Here is a 21,856-nt window from a genome sequence, read left to right as displayed (position 1 = left end):
CGCAAATCCCTGAGGACGATCTTTAAATACTACTTCGAAACTTGGTTCACTTGCCAAGTAATAGGTTTGCGAAAATCTTCATCAAGTTTCTGGCGCCGTTGCCGGGGATTTGGTGCTATTTAGTAATTCTTAATCTTGTGATTTTGTAATTGTGTAGATAATTCAATTTGTGAATATTTATAATATATAGATATTTGTCTTGCTGTGTTTTGTGGACTTACCTTGCTGTGCAGACTTCTTTAAAAGTGTATGCGAGGAAAAACTCCAGCCGAAGAATTGCATTTTGACCCTGAAATTGAAAGTACGGCAAGGAGAAACAACAGTAGAACAAGAAGGCTGAGACAGTTAGAGAGAATCCAAAAACAACAGCAAGATCTTCTGAGTTCTTCTACTTTATCAAATCAACCACACTTCGAAACAGAAATGGCTGAAGAGGGAACAGGTGGACCAGGTAGGCAGCCAAGAAGAACCGTAGGTGATTATGCACAACAACATGGTCCTAGGCATTTTTCTAGTATTGCAGCTCCAAATACTTCTAGGGCAATGGAGATGAAGCCTGCCTTCCTTACCTTGGTTAGCTCACAACAATTTGCTGGCCTTGATCATGAAGACCCATACTCACACCTTTCAAATTTCTATGAGTTATGTGGAACAATGGGAATACCTAAAGGCAATGAGGAAGCTGTATATTTGAGGTTGTTTCCCTTCTCTTTAATAGGAAAAGCTAAAGTTTGGTTACAATCTCACCCAAATCAGAGTTTGACAAGCTGGGGTGATGTGGAAAACAAGTTTGTGAACAGATTATATCCATCATCCAAGTATATTAAGGCCAAGTCAGAAATTACTACTTTCAGGCAAGGTGCAGATGAACCATTTTGTGAAGCCTGGGAAAGATTTAAGTCATTGCTTAGGAAATGTCCTAACCACGGGTTTGAAGATATAGCTCAACTCAATTTCTTTGTGAATGGAATCAAGCCTGAGGTGAAGATGTTATTGGATGCTGCAGCTGGTGGCACTATGATGACTGTGAGTCCAGAGGAAGCCACGCAAATCATAGAATCTCTGGCATCTTCTGATCATCAAGCAGAGCATGGGAGACACCAATCTCATAAAAGAGGAGTTCTTGATCTTAGCACTAATGATGCAATCCTTGCTCAGAATAAATTGCTGTCCCAACATATTGAAGTATTGACTAAGCAGATGGCCAAGATTCCACAACAGCTTCATACTATTGCTTCTTCTTCAAATCAACCAAATCCTTCTCTAAAATGTGATTTTTGTGGAGGAGATCATTCCAATGGTCACTGTGCAGAAATTCCAAATGAAGAAGAGGTCAACTATGTGGGGAACCAACAGAAAGGAGGTAATTTTAATTCCGTAATTATAATACTAATAATTATATGCAGGGAAATCAAGGTTGGAGAAACAACAACAACAACCAAGGATATGGATGGAGGAATGAAGCTGGACCATCCAATAGGCCACCACAACAACAACAGCAACACCAGCCTGCTTATCCTTCTATGCATGAAAGAACCAGCAAGTTGGAGGATACTCTGAACCAGTTCATGCAGGTGTCTATGAACAACCAGAAGAATACAGAGGCATCTATCAAGAACTTGGAGGTGCAGGTGGGTCAGCTAGCTAAACAATTAGCTGACATGTCTGGAGGACCATTCTCAGCCAATACCAAGACCAACCCTAAAGAGCATTGCAAGGCCATAACAACAAGAAGTGGGAAGGTAGTTGGTGCAGATGTTGGAGTGAGTGAGAATAATGAGGGTGCTGAGAATGAAGGAGAAAATAATGAATTGAAGGAGGTTGAGGAAGAAAGTGAGAAGAATGAGGAAGAAAACAATAAGAGTAAGAATGTAAATAATGAGAAAATAAGAGAGAAAAATGAAGCTGAGAAGGAGAAGAATAAAAAGAAGGGCAAGTGTAGACCCCTAAAATTGTCCGGGTCGGAAATAAAACTCGAAGACCCTCAAAGATCGAAGGAAAGTCAGCCAGAAGGACTCCTAGAAGACCATAGGATGGCTATCTGTAGATTTAGAGGTCTTAGAGTAGCTTAAAATAAGGAAGTGGAGGGAATGAAGCCCAATACGGCCGTACTAAACTTAATACGGCCGTATTGAAGCTTCAATAAGGCCGCAGTGAACTCAATACGGCGTATTGAAGTTTCTGAAACTTCAATACGGCCGTACTGAAATCAATACAGCCGCAGTGAACTCAATACGGGCGCATTGAAATTTCTGAATTTCAATACGGCCGTATTGAACTCAATACGACCGTATTGAAGTTCAAAAATTTCAATACGGCCGTATTGATTCTGTAGCCCGTATTGCGCCTATTCCCTATAAATATGACGTCAATTGGACGTCATTCCACACTTTGGAACATAGTTTCAACCCTCTCCTTGAGTATTCTGGGGTTTTTGAGCAGTGTTCTGCCCTAGAAATCACTCGGAGAGTTGATCCGACGAAGTTCTTGAGCCCCGAGCCATTTTGCTTGAGGATCGAACCTAGTCGAAGGGAAATCCTCCGGATTTCCATAGTTAAAATTTTATAGGAGGGAGCGAGCGGGCTTGTAGAGCGAGGGAACGCCAAAAAGCTTCCCAGTTTTACGAAATATATAAAAGCACGCTTCAAAGGTTTCTTCTTAAATCCTTCCTTTTACTGCTTTCTGTGTGCATATTTAAACTGTCATCATGTAGATAGTTAATTTATAATTGCTTAGAATAAATAGGGGTAATTTAGTAATTTTGTACTATTATTTTTAGAAATAATCTGTCATAGGGAACCCGAAAGGGGCGTTGTGGGGTGCTAACACCTTCCCCACACGTAACCGACTCCCTTACCCAACTCTGGTTGTAATGGCCGAAGTTGATTTATAAAATCAATTGCCTTATCCCTTTTTCCAATGTTTTGAGTAAAACATTGGTGGCGACTCCATGAACCCTTTTACTACGAAAACCACTAATCCATGGAGGGTCCCGCTTGGGATTAATATGGATTGGTGAGACATTTAATAAATAAATTGGATGAGATCGACAAGGTCTCAGTTTGAGAACAAGTCGTTCTAATAATCCAATACATTTTCAAAACTAAAATAAAAGCGAGCTCGACCGTCTTCGCGACCGCCGAGGCCCGTTTGGGCCGGTGGCGACAGATGGCGACTCCACTGGGGAATTTCGAGAGTCAGTCCCATTTAGTGACAGATTGTTTTTAACAAATAATAGTTAAAAATTACTTCGTTACCCCTTGCTTGTATGATAACATGATTTATTATATGGCTTTAAATAACTGTTGTATGTTTAAATTCCGCAATTGTTTGAAATAAAAACTGCACACAAACCTTTGCACACAACAGTTCCCTCTATACCCGGGGGCATGAGTGATTAACCATAGGGAGTGGATGTTAGTACGGCCGGTTGTCGAATGGGTCTATAGGTGCCCGTAGACCGTTGTCGGAAAACATCACTCAAGGTGATAACCATGAACTCGAGTCCGACAGTGCGTTGGAGCTTTCCATCGGCTTACGACGAGAGGAATTGGGTCCCTATAATGGGGGCACCTTGGGGGCCTCAGACCGGTGAGAACAGTTAGATCCACCTTGAATATGCACTTTTCTGCAGGATACCCCTACCTCGTGATTCGCTCGTGACTGTTCGTGGATGAGTGAATTGTTTGTGCATTGTTTATGTGAAATTGTTTGAGCATACATTGCATTTCTTTAAACATACAACATTCCTATTCTTTTAAAATAAAAATAAATAGGAATAAGAATCTTCCATTGCATGGTGTTAACATCTACCTTCATCACATTCATGTAGGTAGTTTCCCTTTTCACCCAAAAAAAAATACAAAAAACAAAATACCCAAAAAAAAGGAAAAAAGGGTTATTTATCCAAACCAAGCAATATCATGTATCATCTTAGGGACATCCTAAAAACATGATAATGCTTAGTTGAATAAACACTATGCATGCATATTCACCACCATCATCTCATATCATGCATATAGATCATGGAGGGATCTAGGAGTCATTCATACATCTCTCCTAGTAATCCATTAATAAACATTAATAAAAAGAAAGGATTAGTCGATGCGTATGTTCAAAAAATGGATCGCACGCCGTTCGTTATCAAGTGTAAGCCAACAACCGTGCCAATCGAGCGCACATCAACTCCGTTGTTGGTAATCAAGACGAATAAAGGGGAAGGTCCGACACCATTAAGGATCACTGTTCCAAGGTCTTTCCCTTATGAATCAAATAAGGCTGTGCCGTGGATATACGACATCCACTCTTCTGCCGACAGCGATATCTCCAACATCGCTGGACTTGGGGGCATGACTAGGAGTGGCAGGATCTACACTCCCAATGATCTTCATAACAAAGCTCCCAAGAATAAAGAAAAAGAAGAAAAGAAAACCGAGGAAAAAGAATCCGAGGAGGAGACAGACGAGCTGTTAAAGTATATCCGACAGAGCGAGTACTCCATCGTGGATCAACTTCATAAGACGCCAGCAAAGATTACGCTGTTGTCGTTGATCCTATGCTCCGAACCACATCGGCAAGCTCTGTTGAAAGTCTTGAACGAGGCATACGTGTCACACACTATCTCCCAAGACGAGTTTGAGGGGATTGTTAGTCACATCAAGGCTAATGATCACCTCACCTTCATCGATGAAGAAATCCCCGCCGAGGGATCAAACCACAACAAGCCCTTGCACATCTCTATAAAGTGCAAGGAGTATCACATCGCTAAAGTCTTGGTAGATAATGGATCTTCCTTGAACGTAATGCCAAAAAGAACGCTCGAGCAAGTGGCAATCAAGGGAATCCAAATGCACCCGAGCAACATGATCGTCCGAGCTTTCGACGGTTCTAAAAGAGAAGTGGTGGGAGAAGTCAATCTCCCAATCCAAATTGGGCCCACCATCTTCAACGTCGAATTTCAAGTGATGGACATTACTCCCGCATACAGCTGTCTCCTCGGCCGACCTTGGATTCATGATGCAAAAGCTATTCCTTCTACGCTTCACCAGAAAGTCAAATTCATTGTGGGTGACAAGCTGGTGACTGTACAAGCTGAAGACGACATACTCATCAGCAAGCCATCCACCATACCTTATGTGGATGCAGTGGAGGAAGCTCTAGAAACCGCCTTCCAAGCATTGGAGATTGCCAATGTTGAAACGTTTCCCTGAGAAATGAAGAAGGTAGCTCATATGCTCACAAAGAACGGATACTTGCCAAGACAAGAATTAGGCAAGGACTCCCAAGGAATCCCGGAGCTACCCATTATCAAGGACAATCCGGGGAAACAAGGGTTAAGATACAACCCTAACAAAGATCAAAGGACGAAGAGGAACCAAGATCCTTCTCGACGTTCTTTAAGCCAGATCTTTAGGAAGGCCGGTTCACGATCGTCAAGGCCGGTTGTCGTCATCAAGTGTCCTTTTCCTTCTAATAGGGATGTGTAAATTCAGTGACTATTAGATATCACTCCTCGGGGACAGCCCGACCCCCGAGCCTCGATAGGGCACATGTTTCCACTATGATTATAATAAAATCATTCTTCATTATTTCTTATTGCTTCTTTTCTTGCTCGCAATAAAATTCTAAACCACGTCATTTAACCCTGTTTGAATAAACATAAGTGAGGTTAAAATCGTCTTAATAATCAATAAACCCGCATCATTTTTATGTGGAAATGTGCATGACAGCTTGGAGCACCTTTTCTTGGCATCAATAAGTGCCATCATGGATAAAAGAAATCCTAAAGATAATAAGCTCGGCAGGAAACCCAAAAAGGGGACTGCGCAAAAATAAGAGCAAAAGACCCGCTAGGAATCCCACAAAAGGGTGACCTAGGCAAAAGTTAGGGTTACAAAATGAAGACAAAAACCCGCTAGGAATCCCACGAAAAGGGTGACCTAGGCAAAAGTTAGGGTTACAAAATGAATACAAAAGCCCGCTAAGACATCACAAAAGGGTGTTTTAGGCAAAAGTTAGGGCCGTCAAAAAAAGAAAAAAACAAAATAAATCCATGATGGTACCATCAATTGAATTCAACAAGGGGCTCAAGAAAAGCTATCCAAGTTGTCAAAGCACAATCATTAATAACAAAGATGTGCTTAACCTCATAAGTGTTTAATCGAACAAACCTAAACATTTAAGCCTACCATTGGCCAGCCATTCTTACAAAATCCATTTTTCAAAAAATAAAATAATCCCCTCTAAAACACAAACTTTTGAAAAATATACCCTTTCCTTCTTTTCTCTCTTGTCCCAACGATTTTTGAATAATCTAGTGGAAACATGGAGATATAGTGGTCAATAGGAGGGTTGACACATCTTCTAAAGAAAGGGAAGGATCATTTGGTTGATGACACCAAATCTCAAATATAATACGCATCATTCCTCGGTTACAGAAGTCGGCAGCGCACAGCCCGTCTAAGAGGAATGGCAAAATCCAAAAACGCATCGGTTAATTCTTTTGAAAAAAGAGTCAAATAGAATTAGGTGCATCATACCGCATACATGCATACAGATGATAGGTGTATTGGAAGATCACTTATTCTCTGTTTATTGAAAAAACAAACAAAAAAAACAAAAAATATATAAACTTCAGAAAAAACAATGCGCCCGTACCATGTTCAGTACACCCGTACTAAAATTGGGGTTATGAACAAATTTTTAACTCAAACATGGGCGTATTGAAATGGATGCGGCCGTATTGGCCATAAAGAAATTTTCAAAGACCTCGTCATGAGGCAATTGCATAAAATAGAAAAAATAGAAAAAATTGCTTGTGTATGACAGCAGCAAACAAAATGCAAAGATTCAGAAAATCAACAGCGTCATACAGAATAACTGAGCCTGGAGAGGCTTGCCGAAAGAATACTCTCAGAATAATTGAGCCTGGAGAGGCTTGCCGAAATAATACTCTCTCAGAATAACTGAGACATTTCTGTACAGAAAAAAGCCGAAAAACAACATAAAAGGCAAAAATACAGAAAAAGCCAAAAAATGACAAAAAAGGCAAAGGATACAAAAAATCCAACAAACAGTTTGTACAGAATAACTGAGCCTGGAGAGGCTTACCAAAATACTCCTCATCAAAGAATAATTGAGCCTGGAGAGGCTCGCAGAAATAATACTCCCCAGAGAAACCTCAGCTTAAGCTCATGGAACAAATCCCCAGCGAGAGCTATCAAAGCAAGATCGTCAAAATCCCCAATGGAAGCACGATCTCCCAAGCCGTATATTCAGTCAAAGGACTTAAAACTTCCTCAGTGAAAGATAGCTCTCCAACTCAGGCGTTGAGTGAGGCTAAGCCTGCAGAGGCTTCCTAAAAAATACTCTGGGATACATAAGATCCCCAAATCCCCAGTCGCCTACTCAAGAGGCATCCCTGCAAAAGGAGAAAAATCAAAAAATATCAATAAATATTCCCCAAGCGGAATCCGGCACTCAGCCGAACACTGAACCCCATTCCCCAGTCGCCTACATAAGAGGCACTCCTTCAAAAGGAAAAATCATAAAAAGATCAATAATCATTCCCCAAGTGGAATCTGGCTCTCAGCCAATCATTGAACATCAAGGTGATATGCCTAACAGAAGAGGCTAATCAAAATCAACGACAAAATCCCCAGTGGATAACAGCCTACACAGAGGCAGCAAAATCAGAAAACCAAAAGAGACACCCGAACAAGGATAACCGGGATACTCCACCAACGTCGAAAGGACGTCAGCCAATCATAAGGCACCGCTCACATCAGAAAGAGCATCTTTGTGTCTGCACCCCAAAGGAATCAGAAATTCCCCAGTGGGCACCAACTACGCAATGGAAAGTTGGGACACAAGAACCTATGAGTAATTGCACATCCCCTAGACGGATCCCTGCGTTATCCAGCCCTCAGTGGCACAAAAATCAAAAAAACAACCGTCGAAGCAGCATCGTGGACTGTGGAGACAAAATCATCACAAATCCCTGGAAAGGAGATATTCACGCTACCCCCGTCGTCACAAACACGGAGGTATGCAGCTTCCGGCTCGAGCAATGAGCGAAGCTATCTCTGGAAAGGAGGTACTCACTGCTCACCGTCGTCACAAAGGTACTTAGCTTCCGGCTCGAACAAAGAGTGAAGCTAAGCCTGGAGAGGCGGGTACTCACAGCTTCCAGCTTGGGCAGCAAGCAAAGCAAAGCCTGGAGAGGCGAAACTCACACTGCTCACCGTCGTCACAAAGGTACTTAGCTTCCGGCTCGAGCAAAGAGCGAAGCTAAGCCTGGAGAGGCGGTACTCACAGCTTCCAGCTTGGGCAGCAAGCAAAGCAAAGCCTGGAGAGGCGAAACTCGCACTGCTCACCGTCGTCACAAAGGTGCTTAGTTTCCGGCTCGAACAAAGAGCGAGACTAAGCCTGGGGAGGCGAAACTCACACTGCTACCGTTGTCACTGTCGCCACCGGCCCGAACGGGCCTCGGCGGTCGCGAAGACGGTCGAGCTCGCTTATTATTTTAGTTTTGAAAATGTATTGGATTATTAGAACGACTTGTTCTCAAACTGAGACCTTGTCGATCCTATCCAATTTATTTATTAAAACGTCTCACCAATCCATATTAATCCCAAGCGGGACCCTCCATGGATTAGTGGTTTTCGTAAAAGGAGGGTTCGTGGAGTCGCCACCAATGTTTTACTCAAAACATTGGAAAAAGGGATAAGGCAATTGATTTTATAAATCAACTTTGGCCATTACAACCAGAGTTGGGTAAGGGAGTCGGTTACGCGTGGGGAAGGTGTTAGCACCCCACAGCGCCCCTTTCGGGTTCCCTATGACAGATTATTTTCTAAAATAACAGCGTAAAATTACTAAATTACCCCTATTTATTCTAAGCAATTATAAATTAACTATCTACATGATGACAGTTTAAATATGCACACAGAAAGCAGTAAAAGGAAGGATTTAAGAAGAAACCTCTTGAAGCGTGCTTTTATATATTGAGTAAGACTGGGAAGCTTTTTGGCGTTCCCTCGCTCTACAAGCTCGCTCGCTCCTTCCTAAAAACTTTTGACTATGGAAATCCGGAGGATTTCCCTTCGACTAGGTTCGAATCTCCAAGCTAAGTGCTCGGAATTCCGGAACTTCGTCGGATCGACTCCCAGAGAGATTCCTAGGGCAGAACACTGCTCAAAAACCCCAGAATACTCAAGGAGGGAGTCAAAACTGAGTGTGAAAGTGTGGAATGACGTCCAATTGACGTCATATTTATAGGGAATAGGCGCAATACGGCCTACAGAAGCAATACGGCCGTATTGAAATTTTTGAACTTCAATACGGTCGTATTGAGTTCAATACGGCCGTATTGAAATTCAGAAATTTCAATGCGCCCGTATTGAGTTCACTGCGGCTGTATTGAAGCTTCAATACGGCCGTATTGGTTTCAGTACGGCCGTATTGAAGTTTTAGAAACTTCAATACGCCGTATTGAGTTCACTGCGGCCGTATTGAAGTTTCAATACGGCCGTATTAAGTTCAGTACGGCCGTATTGGGCTTCATTCCCTCCACTTCCTTATTTTGAGCTATTCTAAGACCTCTAGACCTACAGAGAACCCTCCTAGGGTCTTCCAGGAGTCCTTCTGGCTGATCTTCCTTCAGTCTTCGAGAGTCTTCAAGCTTTATTTCCGACCCGGACAATTTTAGGGGTCTACAGCTGCCCCCCCTTTACTTAGTCGGACGGCCTTTTGGTGTACCGGCTGACAAGTAAAGGAGTTGACCCAATTGTCCGGGTGATGCGCCGACCTTCTGACTTGTAGCGTCTTCCGGTGGAAAATTGTCGAGTAGCCTCTCCAGGTTTTGCTTTGCTTGTTGCCCAAGCTGGAAGCTGTGAGTACCGCCTCTCCAGGCTTAGCTTCACTCTTTGTTCGAGCCGGAAGCTAAGTACCCTTGTGACAACGGTAGCAGTGTGAGTTTCGCCCCTCCAGGCTTAGTCTCGCTCTTTGTTCGAGCCGGAAACTAAGCACCTTTGTGACGACGGTGAGCAGTGTGAGTTTCGCCTCTCCAGGCTTTGCTTTGCTTGCTGCCCAAGCTGGAAGCTGTGAGTACCGCCTCTCCAGGCTTAGCTTCACTCTTTGTTTGAGCCGGAAGCTACGTACCCTTGTGACAACGGTAAGCAGTGAGTACCTCCTTTCCAGAGATAGCTTCGCTCATTGCTCGAGCCGGAAGCTGCATACCTCCGTGTTTGTGACGACGGGGGTAGCGTGAATATCTCCTTTTCAGGGATTTGTGATGATTTTGTCTCCACAGTCCACGATGCTGCTTCGACGGTTGTTTTTCGATTTTTGTGCCACTGAGGGCTGGATAACGCAGGGATCCGTCTAGGGGATGTGCAGTCATTCACAGGTTCCTGTGCCCCAACTTGCATTGCATTGTTGGTACCCTTGGGGAATTTCTGACTCCTTGGGGTATAGACACAGATACTCTTTCTCTCTGAGTTGAGCAATGCCTTATGTTTGGCTGACGTCCTTTTGACGTAGGTGGAGTATCCCGGTTATCCTTATTCGGGTATCTCTTTTTGATTTTCTGATTTTTGCTGCCTCTGTGTAGGCTGTTATCCGCTGGGGATTCTGTCATTAGTTGTGATTGGCCTCTTCTGTTAGGCGTATCAGCTTGACGTTCAATGATTGACTGAAAAGCCGAATTCCGCTTGGGAAATTGTTGTTGATTTTTCCGATTTTTCTCTTCTTTGAAGGAATGCCTCTGTGTAGGCTGTTACCCGCTGGGGGATTTTGTCGTTGATTTTGATTAGCCTCTTCTGTTAGGCATATCATCTTGATGTTCAATGATTGGCTGAGTGCCAGATTCCGCTTGGGGAATAATTATTGATATTTTTTTATTTTCTTCTCCTTTTTGCAGGGATGCCTCTTGAGTAGGCGATTGGGGATTTGGGGATCTTATTGTATCCCAGAGTATTATTTAGGAAGCCTCTACAGGCTTAGCCTCACTCAGCGCTTTGAGTCGGAGAGCTATCTTCCACTGAGGAAGTGTTAAGTCCTTTGACTTGTATATACTGTTTGGATGATCGTGCTTCCATTGGGAATGTCGTCGATCTTGCTTTGATAGCTCTCGCTGGGGATTCGTTCTGTGAGCTTGAGTTGAGGTTTCTCTGGGGAGTATTATTTCTGCGAGCCTCTCCAGGCTCAATTATTCTTTGATGTGGAGTATTATTTTGGCGAGCCTCTCCAGGCTCAGTTATTTCTGAGAGAGTATTATTTCAGTAAGCCTCTCCAGGCTCAGTTATTCTGATGAGAGTATTATTTCAGCAAGCCTCTCCAGGCTCAATTATTCTGTACAGTTGGGGGAGTATTATTTCTGCAAGCCTCTCCAGGCTTTAGTTATTCTGAGGAAGTATTATTTCTGCAAGCCTCTCCAGGCTCAATTATTCTGAAAGAGTATTATTTCAGCAAGCCTCTCCAGGCTCAATTATTCTGAGAGTATTATTTCGGCGAGCCTCTCCAGGCTCAGTTATTCTGAAAGATGTGAAATCTTTGTCTTTTTTGTCGACTTTTGACTTTTTCTGTATGTTTGCCTTTTTTGTCATTTTTTTGGCTTTTTCTGTATTTTTGCCTTTTTTGTCATTTTTTGGCTTTTTCTGTATTTTTGCCTTTTCTGTTGTTTTTCAGCTTTTTCTGTACAGAAATGTCTCAGTTATTATGAGGGAGTATTATTTCGGCGAGCCTCTCCAGGCTCAATTATTTTGAGAGAGTATTATTTCGGCGAGCCTCTCCAGGCTCAGTTATTTTGAGAGAGTATTATTTCGGCAAGCCTCTCCAGGCTCAGTTATTCTGAGAGTATTCTTTCGGCAAGCCTCTCCAGGCTCAGTTATTCTGAGAGTATTCTTTCGGCAAGCCTCTCCAGGCTCAGTTATTCTGAGAGTATTCTTTCGGCAAGCCTCTCCAGGCTCAGTTATTCTGTATGACGCTGTTGATTTTCTGAATCTTTGCATTTTGTTTGCTGCTGTCATACACAAGCAATTTTTTCTATTTTTTCTATTTTATGCAATTGCCTCATGACGAGGTCTTTGAAAATTTCTTTATGGCCAATACGGCCGCATCCATTTCAGTACGCCCATGTTTGAGTTAAAAATTTGTTCATAACCCCAATTTTAGTACGGGTGTACTGAACATGATACGGGCGCATTGTTTTTTCTGAAGTTTATATATTTTTTGTTTTTTTTTGTTTGTTTTTTCAATAAACAGAGAATAAGTGATCTTCCAGTACACCTATCATCTGTATGCATGTATGCGGTATGATGCACCTAATTCTATTTGACTCTTTTTTCAAAAGAATTAACCGATGCGTTTTTTGGATTTTGCCATTCCTCTTAGACGGGCTGTGCGCTGCCGACTTCTGTAACCGAGGAATGATGCGTATTATATTTGAGATTTGGTGTCATCAACCAAATGATCCTTCCCTTTCTTTAGAAGATGTGTCAACCCTCCTATTGACCACTATATCTCCATGTTTCCACTAGATTATTCAAAAATCGTTGGGACAAGAGAGAAAAGAAGGAAAGGGTATATTTTTCAAAAGTTTGTGTTTTAGAGGGGATTATTTTATTTTTTGAAAAATGGATTTTGTAAGAATGGCTGGCCAATGGTAGGCTTAAATGTTTAGGTTTGTTCGATTAAACACTTATGAGGTTAAGCACATCTTTGTTATTAATGATTGTGCTTTGACAACTTGGATAGTTTTTCTTGAGCCCCTTGTTGAATTCAATTGATGGTACCATCATGGATTTATTTTGTTTTTTTCTTTTTTTGACGGCCCTAACTTTTGCCTAAAACACCCTTTTGTGATGTCTTAGCGGGCTTTTGTATTCATTTTGTAACCCTAACTTTTGCCTAGGTCACCCTTTTCGTGGGATTCCTAGCGGGTTTTTGTCTTCATTTTGTAACCCTAACTTTTGCCTAGGTCACCCTTTTGTGGGATTCCTAGCGGGTCTTTTGCTCTTATTTTTGCGCAGTCCCCTTTTTGGGTTTCCTGCCGAGCTTATTATCTTTAGGATTTCTTTTATCCATGATGGCACTTATTGATGCCAAGAAAAGGTGCTCCAAGCTGTCATGCACATTTCCACATAAAAATGATGCGGGTTTATTGTTATCAAGATGATTTTAACCTCATTTATGCTTATTCAAACAGGGTTAAAATAATGTGGTCTAGAATTTTATTGCAAGCGAGAAAAGAAGCAATAAAGAATTAATGAAGAATGATTTTATTATAATCATAATGGAAACATGTGCCCTATCGAGGCTCGGGGGTCGGGCTGTCCCCGAGGAGTGATCTCTAATAGTCACTGAATTTACACATCCCTATTAGAAGGAAAAGGACACTTGATGACGACAGCTGGCCTTGACGTTTGTGAACCAGCCTTCCTAAAGATCTGGCTTAAAGAACGTCGAGAAGGATCTTGATTCCTCTTCGTTCTTTGATCTTTAATAGGGTTGTATCCTAACCCTTGTTTCCCCGGATTGTCCTTGATAATGGGTAGCTCCGGGATTCCTTGGGAGTACTTGCCTAATCCTTGTCCTGGCAAGTATCCGTTCTTTGTGAGCATATGAGCTACCTTCTTCATTTCTCGGGGAAACGTTTCAACATTGGCAATTTCCAATGCTTGGAAGGCGGTTTCCAAAGCTTCCTCTGCTGCATCCACATAAGGTATGTTGGATGGCTTGCTGATGAGTATGTCATCTTCAGCTTGTACAGTCACCAGTTTGTCACCCACTATGAACTTGACTTTCTGGTGGAGCGTAGAAGGAATAGCTTTTGCATCATGAATCCAAGGTCGGCCAAGGAGACAGCTGTATGTTGGAGTAATGTCCATCACTTGAAATTCGACGTTGAAGATAGTGGGTCCAATTTGGATTGGAAGATTGATCTCTCCCACCACTTCTCTTTTAGAACCGTCGAAAGCTCGGACGATCATGTTGCTCGGGCGCATTTGGATTCCCTTGATTGCCAATTGCTTGAGCGTTCTTTTTGGCATTACGTCCAAGGAAGATCCATTATCTACCAAGACTTTTAGCGATGTGATACTCCTTGCACTTTATAGAGATGTGCAAGGGCTTGTTGTGGTTTGATCCCTCGGTGGGGATTTCTTCATCGATGAAGGTGAGGTGATCATTAGCCGTGATATGACTAACAATCCCCTCAAACTTGTCTTGGGAGATAGTGTGCGACACGTATGTCTCGTTCAAGACTTTCAACAGAGCTTGCCGATGCGGTTCGGAGCATAGGATCAACGACAACAGAGTAATCTTTGCTGGCGTCTTATGAAGTTGATCCATGATGGAATACTCGCTCTGTCGGATATATTTTAACAGCTTGTCTGTCTCCTCCTCGGATTCCTTATTTTCCTCGGTTTTTTCCTCTTTTTCTTTCCCTTTATTCTTGGGAGTTTTGTCATGAAGATCTTCGGGAGTGTAGATCCTGCCACTCCTAGTCATGCCCCCAAGTCCAGCGATGTTGGAGATATCGCTGTCGACAGAAGAGTGGATGTCGTATATCCACGGCACAGCCTTATTCGCTTCGTAGGGAAAAGGCCTTGGAGTAGTGATCCTTAACGGCATTGGACCTTCCCCTTTGTTCGTCTTGATTACCAACAACGGAGTTGATGTGCGCTCGATTGGCACGGTTGTTGGCTTTACACTTGATAACGAACGGCGTGCGATCCATTCTTTGAACATACGCATCGACTAATCCTTTCTTTTTATTAATGTTTATTAATGGATTACTAGGAGAGATGTATGAATGACTCCTAGATCCCTCCATGATCTATATGCATGATATGAGATGATGGCGATGAATATGCATGCATTGTGTTTATTGAACTAAGCATTATCATGTTTTCGGGATGTCCCTAAGATGATGCATGATATTGCTTGGTTTGGATAAATAACCCTTTTTTTTTTTTTTTTTTGGGTATTTTTATTTATTATATTTTTTGTATTTTTGGGTGAAAAGGGAAACTACCTATATGAATGTAATGAAGGTAGATGTTAACACCGTATAATGGAAGATTCTTATTCCTATTTATTCTTATTTTTAAAAGAATAGGAATGTTGTATGTTTAAAGAAATGCAATGTATGCTCAAACAATTTCACATAAACAATGCACAAACAATTCACTCATCCACGAACAGTCACGAGCGAATCACGAGGTAGGGGTCTCCTGCAGAAAAGTGCATATTCAAGGAGGATCTAACTGTTCTCACTTGGTCAAAGGCCCCCAAGGTGCCCCCATTATAGGGACCCAATTCCTCTTATCGTAGGTCGATGGAAAGCTCCAACGCACCGTCGGACTCAAGTTCATGGTTATCACCTTGAGTGATGTTTTCCGACAACGGTCTCGTAGGCTCCTATAGACCCATTCAACCGGCCGTACTAACATCCACTCCCTATGGATTACCACTCATGCCCCCGGGTATAGAGGGAACTGTTGTGTGCAAAGGTTTGTGTGCAATTTTTATTTCAAACAATTGCGGAAATTTAAACAAACAACAGTTATTTAAAGCCAAATATATAAAGCATGTTATCATACAAGCAAGGGGTAATGAAGTAATTTTAACTATTATTTGTTAAAAATAATCTGTCACTAAATGGGACTGACTCTCGAAGCTTCCCCAGTGGAGTCGCCATCTGTCGCCACCGGCCCGAACGGGCCTCGGCGGTCGCGAAGACGGTCGAGCTCGCTTATTATTTTAGTTTTGAAAATGTATTGGATTATTAGAACGACTTGTTCTCAAACTGAGACCTTGTCGATCCTATCCAATTTATTTATTAAAACGTCTCACCAATCCATATTAATCCCAAGCGGGACCCTCCATGGATTAGTGGTTTTCGTAAAAGGAGGGTTCGTGGAGTCGCCACCAATGTTTTACTCAAAACATTGGAAAAAGGGATAAGGCAATTGATTTTATAAATCAACTTTGGCCATTACAACCAGAGTTGGGTAAGGGAGTCGGTTACGCGTGGGGAAGGTGTTAGCACCCCACAGCGCCCCTTTCGGGTTCCCTATGACAGATTATTTTCTAAAATAACAGCGTAAAATTACTAAATTACCCCTATTTATTCTAAGCAATTATAAATTAACTATCTACATGATGACAGTTTAAATATGCACACAGAAAGCAGTAAAAGGAAGGATTTAAGAAGAAACCTCTTGAAGCGTGCTTTTATATATTGAGTAAGACTGGGAAGCTTTTTGGCGTTCCCTCGCTCTACAAGCTCGCTCGCTCCTTCCTAAAAACTTTTGACTATGGAAATCCGGAGGATTTCCCTTCGACTAGGTTCGAATCTCCAAGCTAAGTGCTCGGAATTCCGGAACTTCATCGGATCGACTCCCAGAGAGATTCCTAGGGCAGAACACTGCTCAAAAACCCCAGAATACTCAAGGAGGGAGTCAAAACTGAGTGTGAAAGTGTGGAATGACGTCCAATTGACGTCATATTTATAGGGAATAGGCGCAATACGGCCTACAGAAGCAATACGGCCGTATTGAAATTTTTGAACTTCAATACGGTCGTATTGAGTTCAATACGGCCGTATTGAAATTCAGAAATTTCAATGCGCCCGTATTGAGTTCACTGCGGCTGTATTGAAGCTTCAATACGGCCGTATTGGTTTCAGTACGGCCGTATTGAAGTTTTAGAAACTTCAATACGCCGTATTGAGTTCACTGCGGCCGTATTGAAGTTTCAATACGGCCGTATTAAGTTCAGTACGGCCGTATTGGGCTTCATTCCCTCCACTTCCTTATTTTGAGCTATTCTAAGACCTCTAGACCTACAGAGAACCCTCCTAGGGTCTTCCAGGAGTCCTTCTGGCTGATCTTCCTTCAGTCTTCGAGAGTCTTCAAGCTTTATTTCCGACCCGGACAATTTTAGGGGTCTACAGTCACAAGGGTACTTAGCTTCCGGCTCGAACAAAGAGTGAAGCTAAGCCTGGAGAGGCGGGTACTCACAGCTTCCAGCTTGGGCAGCAAGCAAAGCAAAACCTGGAGAGGCTACTCGACAATTTTCCACCGGAAGACGCTACAAGTCAGAAGGTCGGCGCATCACCCGGACAATTGGGTCAACTCCTTTACTTGTCAGCCGGTACACCAAAAGGCCGTCCGACTAAGTAAAGGGGGGGCAGCTGTAGACCCCTAAAATTGTCCGGGTCGGAAATAAAACTCGAAGACCCTCAAAGATCGAAGGAAAGTCAGCCAGAAGGACTCCTAGAAGACCATAGGATGGCTATCTGTAGATTTAGAGGTCTTAGAGTAGCTTAAAATAAGGAAGTGGAGGGAATGAAGCCCAATACGGCCGTACTAAACTTAATACGGCCGTATTGAAGCTTCAATATGGCCGCAGTGAACTCAATACGGCGTATTGAAGTTTCTGAAACTTCAATACGGCCGTACTGAAATCAATACGGCCGTATTGAAGCTTCAATACAGCCGCAGTGAACTCAATACGGGCGCATTGAAATTTCTGAATTTCAATACGGCCGTATTGAACTCAATACGACCGTATTGAAGTTCAAAAATTTCAATACGGCCGTATTGATTCTGTAGCCCGTATTGCGCCTATTCCCTATAAATATGACGTCAATTGGACGTCATTCCACACTTTGGAACATAGTTTCAACCCTCTCCTTGAGTATTCTGGGGTTTTTCAGCAGTGTTCTGCCCTAGAAATCACTCGGAGAGTTGATCCGACGAAGTTCTTGAGCCCCGAGCCATTTTGCTTGAGGATCGAACCTAGTCGAAGGGAAATCCTCCGGATTTCCATAGTTAAAATTTTATAGGAGGGAGCGAGCGGGCTTGTAGAGCGAGGGAACGCCAAAAAGCTTCCCAGTTTTACGAAATATATAAAAGCACGCTTCAAAGGTTTCTTCTTAAATCCTTCCTTTTACTGCTTTCTGTGTGCATATTTAAACTGTCATCATGTAGATAGTTAATTTATAATTGCTTAGAATAAATAGGGGTAATTTAGTAATTTTGTACTATTATTTTTAGAAATAATCTGTCATAGGGAACCCGAAAGGGGCGTTGTGGGGTGCTAACACCTTCCCCACACGTAACCGACTCCCTTACCCAACTCTGGTTGTAATGGCCGAAGTTGATTTATAAAATCAATTGCCTTATCCCTTTTTCCAATGTTTTGAGTAAAACATTGGTGGCGACTCCATGAACCCTTTTACTACGAAAACCACTAATCCATGGAGGGTCCCGCTTGGGATTAATATGGATTGGTGAGACATTTAATAAATAAATTGGATGAGATCGACAAGGTCTCAGTTTGAGAACAAGTCGTTCTAATAATCCAATACATTTTCAAAACTAAAATAAAAGCGAGCTCGACCGTCTTCGCGACCGCCGAGGCCCGTTTGGGCCGGTGGCGACAGCAAGGAAGTTAATTCTGCTGTTCCTGTAAAGAACTTACCTTACCCTCATGCTCCTTCCAAGAAAGAAAAAGAAAGGCAGTTCTTGAGATTTCTGGATATCATAAAGAAGCTCCAGATTAATATTCCTTTTACTGAAGCCATGGAGCAAATGCCCACATATGCTAGGTTCATGAAGGAATTGTTAACTAAGAAAAGGAGAATTCTTGAAGAAGAGACTGTTGCGCTTGAAGCAGGATGCAGTGCCATTATACAGAAGTCTCTACCTCAGAAGTCTAGAGATCCAGGCAGTTTCACTCTCCCTGTATCAATTGGTAATCTGTCAGTGGGTAAGGCACTCTTAGATCTTGGAGCCAGTATTAATTTGATGCCTTTATCCATGTTGAAAAAGATAGGAGAAGTGGAAGTGAGGCCTACAAGAATGACCTTACAGTTGGCAGACAGATCAATTAAGCTTCCACATGGCATAGTGGAAGATATGATCGTGAAGGTCGACAAGTTCATGTTCCCAGTTGATTTTGTAGTGATGGACATGGAAGAAGATTTGGAAGTTCCATTGATTCTGGGAAGACCTTTCATGAAGACAGCTAGAGTTATCATAGACATGGATGATGGAAAGCTGAAGGTGAGAGTTCAAGATGAAGAGGTGAATTTCAATGTTTTTGAAGCAATGAAGTTTCCCAAAGGCAATAAGGATTGTTTCAGAATTGATGTGTTAGATGATGTGTATTTGGAAACTCAAAGCAATTTCAAGAATTCATCACCATTGGAGAAAGCTTTGTCCATGTTTGATGATGAGTTGGATAAAGTTATAGATAAGGAAGTTCAGGATGTGATTGATGCATTGAACAAAGGCGAAAGTTCATCAACCAATGTTCAGTCAAAGGAAGAACTGAAGAAGGAGGTGAAAGATCAAGCAGTGAAGTTGGAATTGAAACAATTGCCACCACAGTTAAAGTATGTTTTCTTAGAAGAAAATGGTGGGAAGCCAATCATAATTAGCAGCCAGCTTTCAAAAGAGCAAGAGGATAGTTTGATTCAAGTGATAAAAGCCAATGAAGGTGCTATTGGTTGGACCCTATCTGATTTGAAAGGGATTAGTCCTTCTTATTGTATGCACAAGATTCATATGGAGCAGGATTACAAGCCAGTAGCCCAACCTCAGAGACGTTTGAATCCAACTATGAAAGAAGTGGTGAGAAAGGAAGTTACCAAGTTACTTGAGGCTGGTATGATTTATCCAATTTCTGACAGTGCTTGGGTTAGCCCTGTGCAAGTTGTGCCTAAGAAATGAGGTATGACTGTGATTTATAATGATAAGAATGAACTGATTCCCACTCGTACTGTGACTGGGTGGAGGATGTGCATAGACTACAGGAAGCTGAACCAAGCCACAAGAAAAGACCACTACCCATTGCCTTTCATGGATCAAATGCTTGAAAGGTTAGCAGGGCAAGCTTATTATTGTTTTCTGGATGGTTACTCAGGGTACAATCAAATTGTTGTGGATCCAGAAGACCAAGAGAAGACAGCTTTTACTTGTCCCTTTGGTGTATTCGCATACAGGAAGATGCCATTTGGGTTGTGTAATGCACCAGCTACTTTTCAGCGTTGTATGTTTGCAATCTTCTCTGATTTGGTGGAGCAATGCATAGAAATCTTCATGGATGATTTCTCCGTGTTCGGCTCGTCTTTTGAAATTTGTTTGAACAATCTCAACACTGTACTCAGGCGATGTGTAGAGACTAACTTGGTGCTGAACTGGGAGAACTGTCACTTCATGGTCAGAGAAGGCATTGTTCTTGGCCACAAGGTCTCTCAGAAGGGCATAGAGGTAGATCTAGCCAAGGTTGATATCATCTCAAAGTTGCCACCACCAATCAATGTGAAGGGGATTAGAAGTTTCTTGGGGCATGCAGGATTTTATAGAAGATTTATCAAAGATTTCTCCAAGATAGCTAAGCCTCTTAGTAACCTTCTTCTTAAAAATAACAAGTTTGATTTTGATCATGATTGTTTACAAGCTTTTGAATTGTTAAAAAGCAAACTTGTTTCAGCCCCTATAATCACTGCTCCTGATTGGAAACTTGATTTTGAATTAATGTGTGATGCGAGTGATTATGCTATAGGAGCTGCTTTGGGCCAAAGGAAGGATAAAATTTTTCATGTTATTCACTATGCAAGTAAGGTGTTGAATGAAAATCAAATTAACTATGCAACTACTGAAAAAGAGTTACTTTCCATAGTGTATGCACTAGAAAAATTTCGCTCTTACCTTGTGGGTTCAAAGATCACTGTTTACACTGACCATGCTGCTATCAAGTATTTGTTGACAAAGGCAGATTCAAAGCCAAGATTGATCCGGTGGATTCTTCTGCTACAAGAGTTTGATTTAGAAATCAAGGATAAGAAGGGGTGTGAGAATCATGTTACTGATCACCTATCTAGACTTGTCAATGAGGAGGTGACCAGTCAAGAAGAAGAAATCTTAGAAGAATTTCCAGATGAGAAGTTGTTTGCAGTAAGTGAAAGACCCTGGTTTGCTGATATGGCAAACTATAAAGCAACAGGGGTTATTCCGGAAGAATACAACTGGCAATAAAAGAAGAAGTTCTTCAGAGATTCTCACTACTATGTATGGGATGATCCATATCTATTCAAGATAGGTGCTGATGGCTTGCTAAGGAGATGTGTCTTTGGGGCTGAGATTAGAGATATTCTCTGGCATTGTCATAACTCACCCTATGGTGGACATTACAATGGTGAAAGAACAGCAGCAAAGGTTCTCCAATCTGGATTTTATTGGCCAACCTTGTTCAGAGATGCATACGAACATTGCAAGAGCTGTGATAAGTGTCAAAGAACAGGGACAGTTTCCAAGAGACATGAGTTACCCCTGCAAAACATCTTAGAAGTGGAAGTTTTTGATTGTTGGGGAATTGATTTCATTGGGCCTTTGCCATCATCTTTTGGGAATGAGTATATCCTTGTAGCAGTTGATTACGTTTCAAAATGGGTGGAGGCTAGTGCTGTGCAAAAAGCTGATGCCAGAACTGTCATAAAATTTTTGAAGAAAAATATTTTTTGCAGGTTTGGATCACCAAGGGTGCTAATTAGTGATGGTGGATCTCACTTTTGTAATGCTCAATTGCAAAAAGTTCTGGAACACTACAAGGTCAGGCACAAGGTCGCCACACCGTATCATCCTCAAACCAATGGGCAGGCGGAGGTATCCAACAGGGAATTGAAGAGAATTCTGGAGAAGACAGTGGCCAGTTCTAGGAAGGATTGGGCCTTGAAGCTAGATGACACATTATGGGCTTATAGGACTGCATTCAAGTCTCCTATTGGGTTCTCACCATTTCAGCTTGTCTATGGTAAAGCCTGTCATCTGCCGGTGGAATT

General features: G+C 42.1%; 1 non-coding gene across 1 annotated transcript; it reads left to right on the top strand.

Annotated features, from left to right (window-relative positions):
• The first annotated feature begins 249 nt into the window (after positions 1–249).
• On the top strand, positions 250–21,650 carry LOC109810514 (uncharacterized). Its single transcript, XR_014429840.1, has 6 exons — positions 250–1,185; positions 1,313–1,377; positions 1,481–1,871; positions 18,516–19,646; positions 19,740–21,064; positions 21,147–21,650. It is a non-coding gene; the product is annotated as an uncharacterized LOC109810514 (transcript).
• The last annotated feature ends 206 nt before the right edge of the window (positions 21,651–21,856 follow it).

Source organism: Cajanus cajan, chromosome 9 (genome assembly GCF_000230855.2).
Source record: "Cajanus cajan strain Asha chromosome 9, NIPB_CcT2T_4, whole genome shotgun sequence".
NCBI classification, from domain to species: Eukaryota; Viridiplantae; Streptophyta; class Magnoliopsida; order Fabales; family Fabaceae; genus Cajanus; species Cajanus cajan.
Note: the sequence above shows the minus strand (reverse complement) of the source record. Positions and strands in the feature narration are given on the sequence as shown.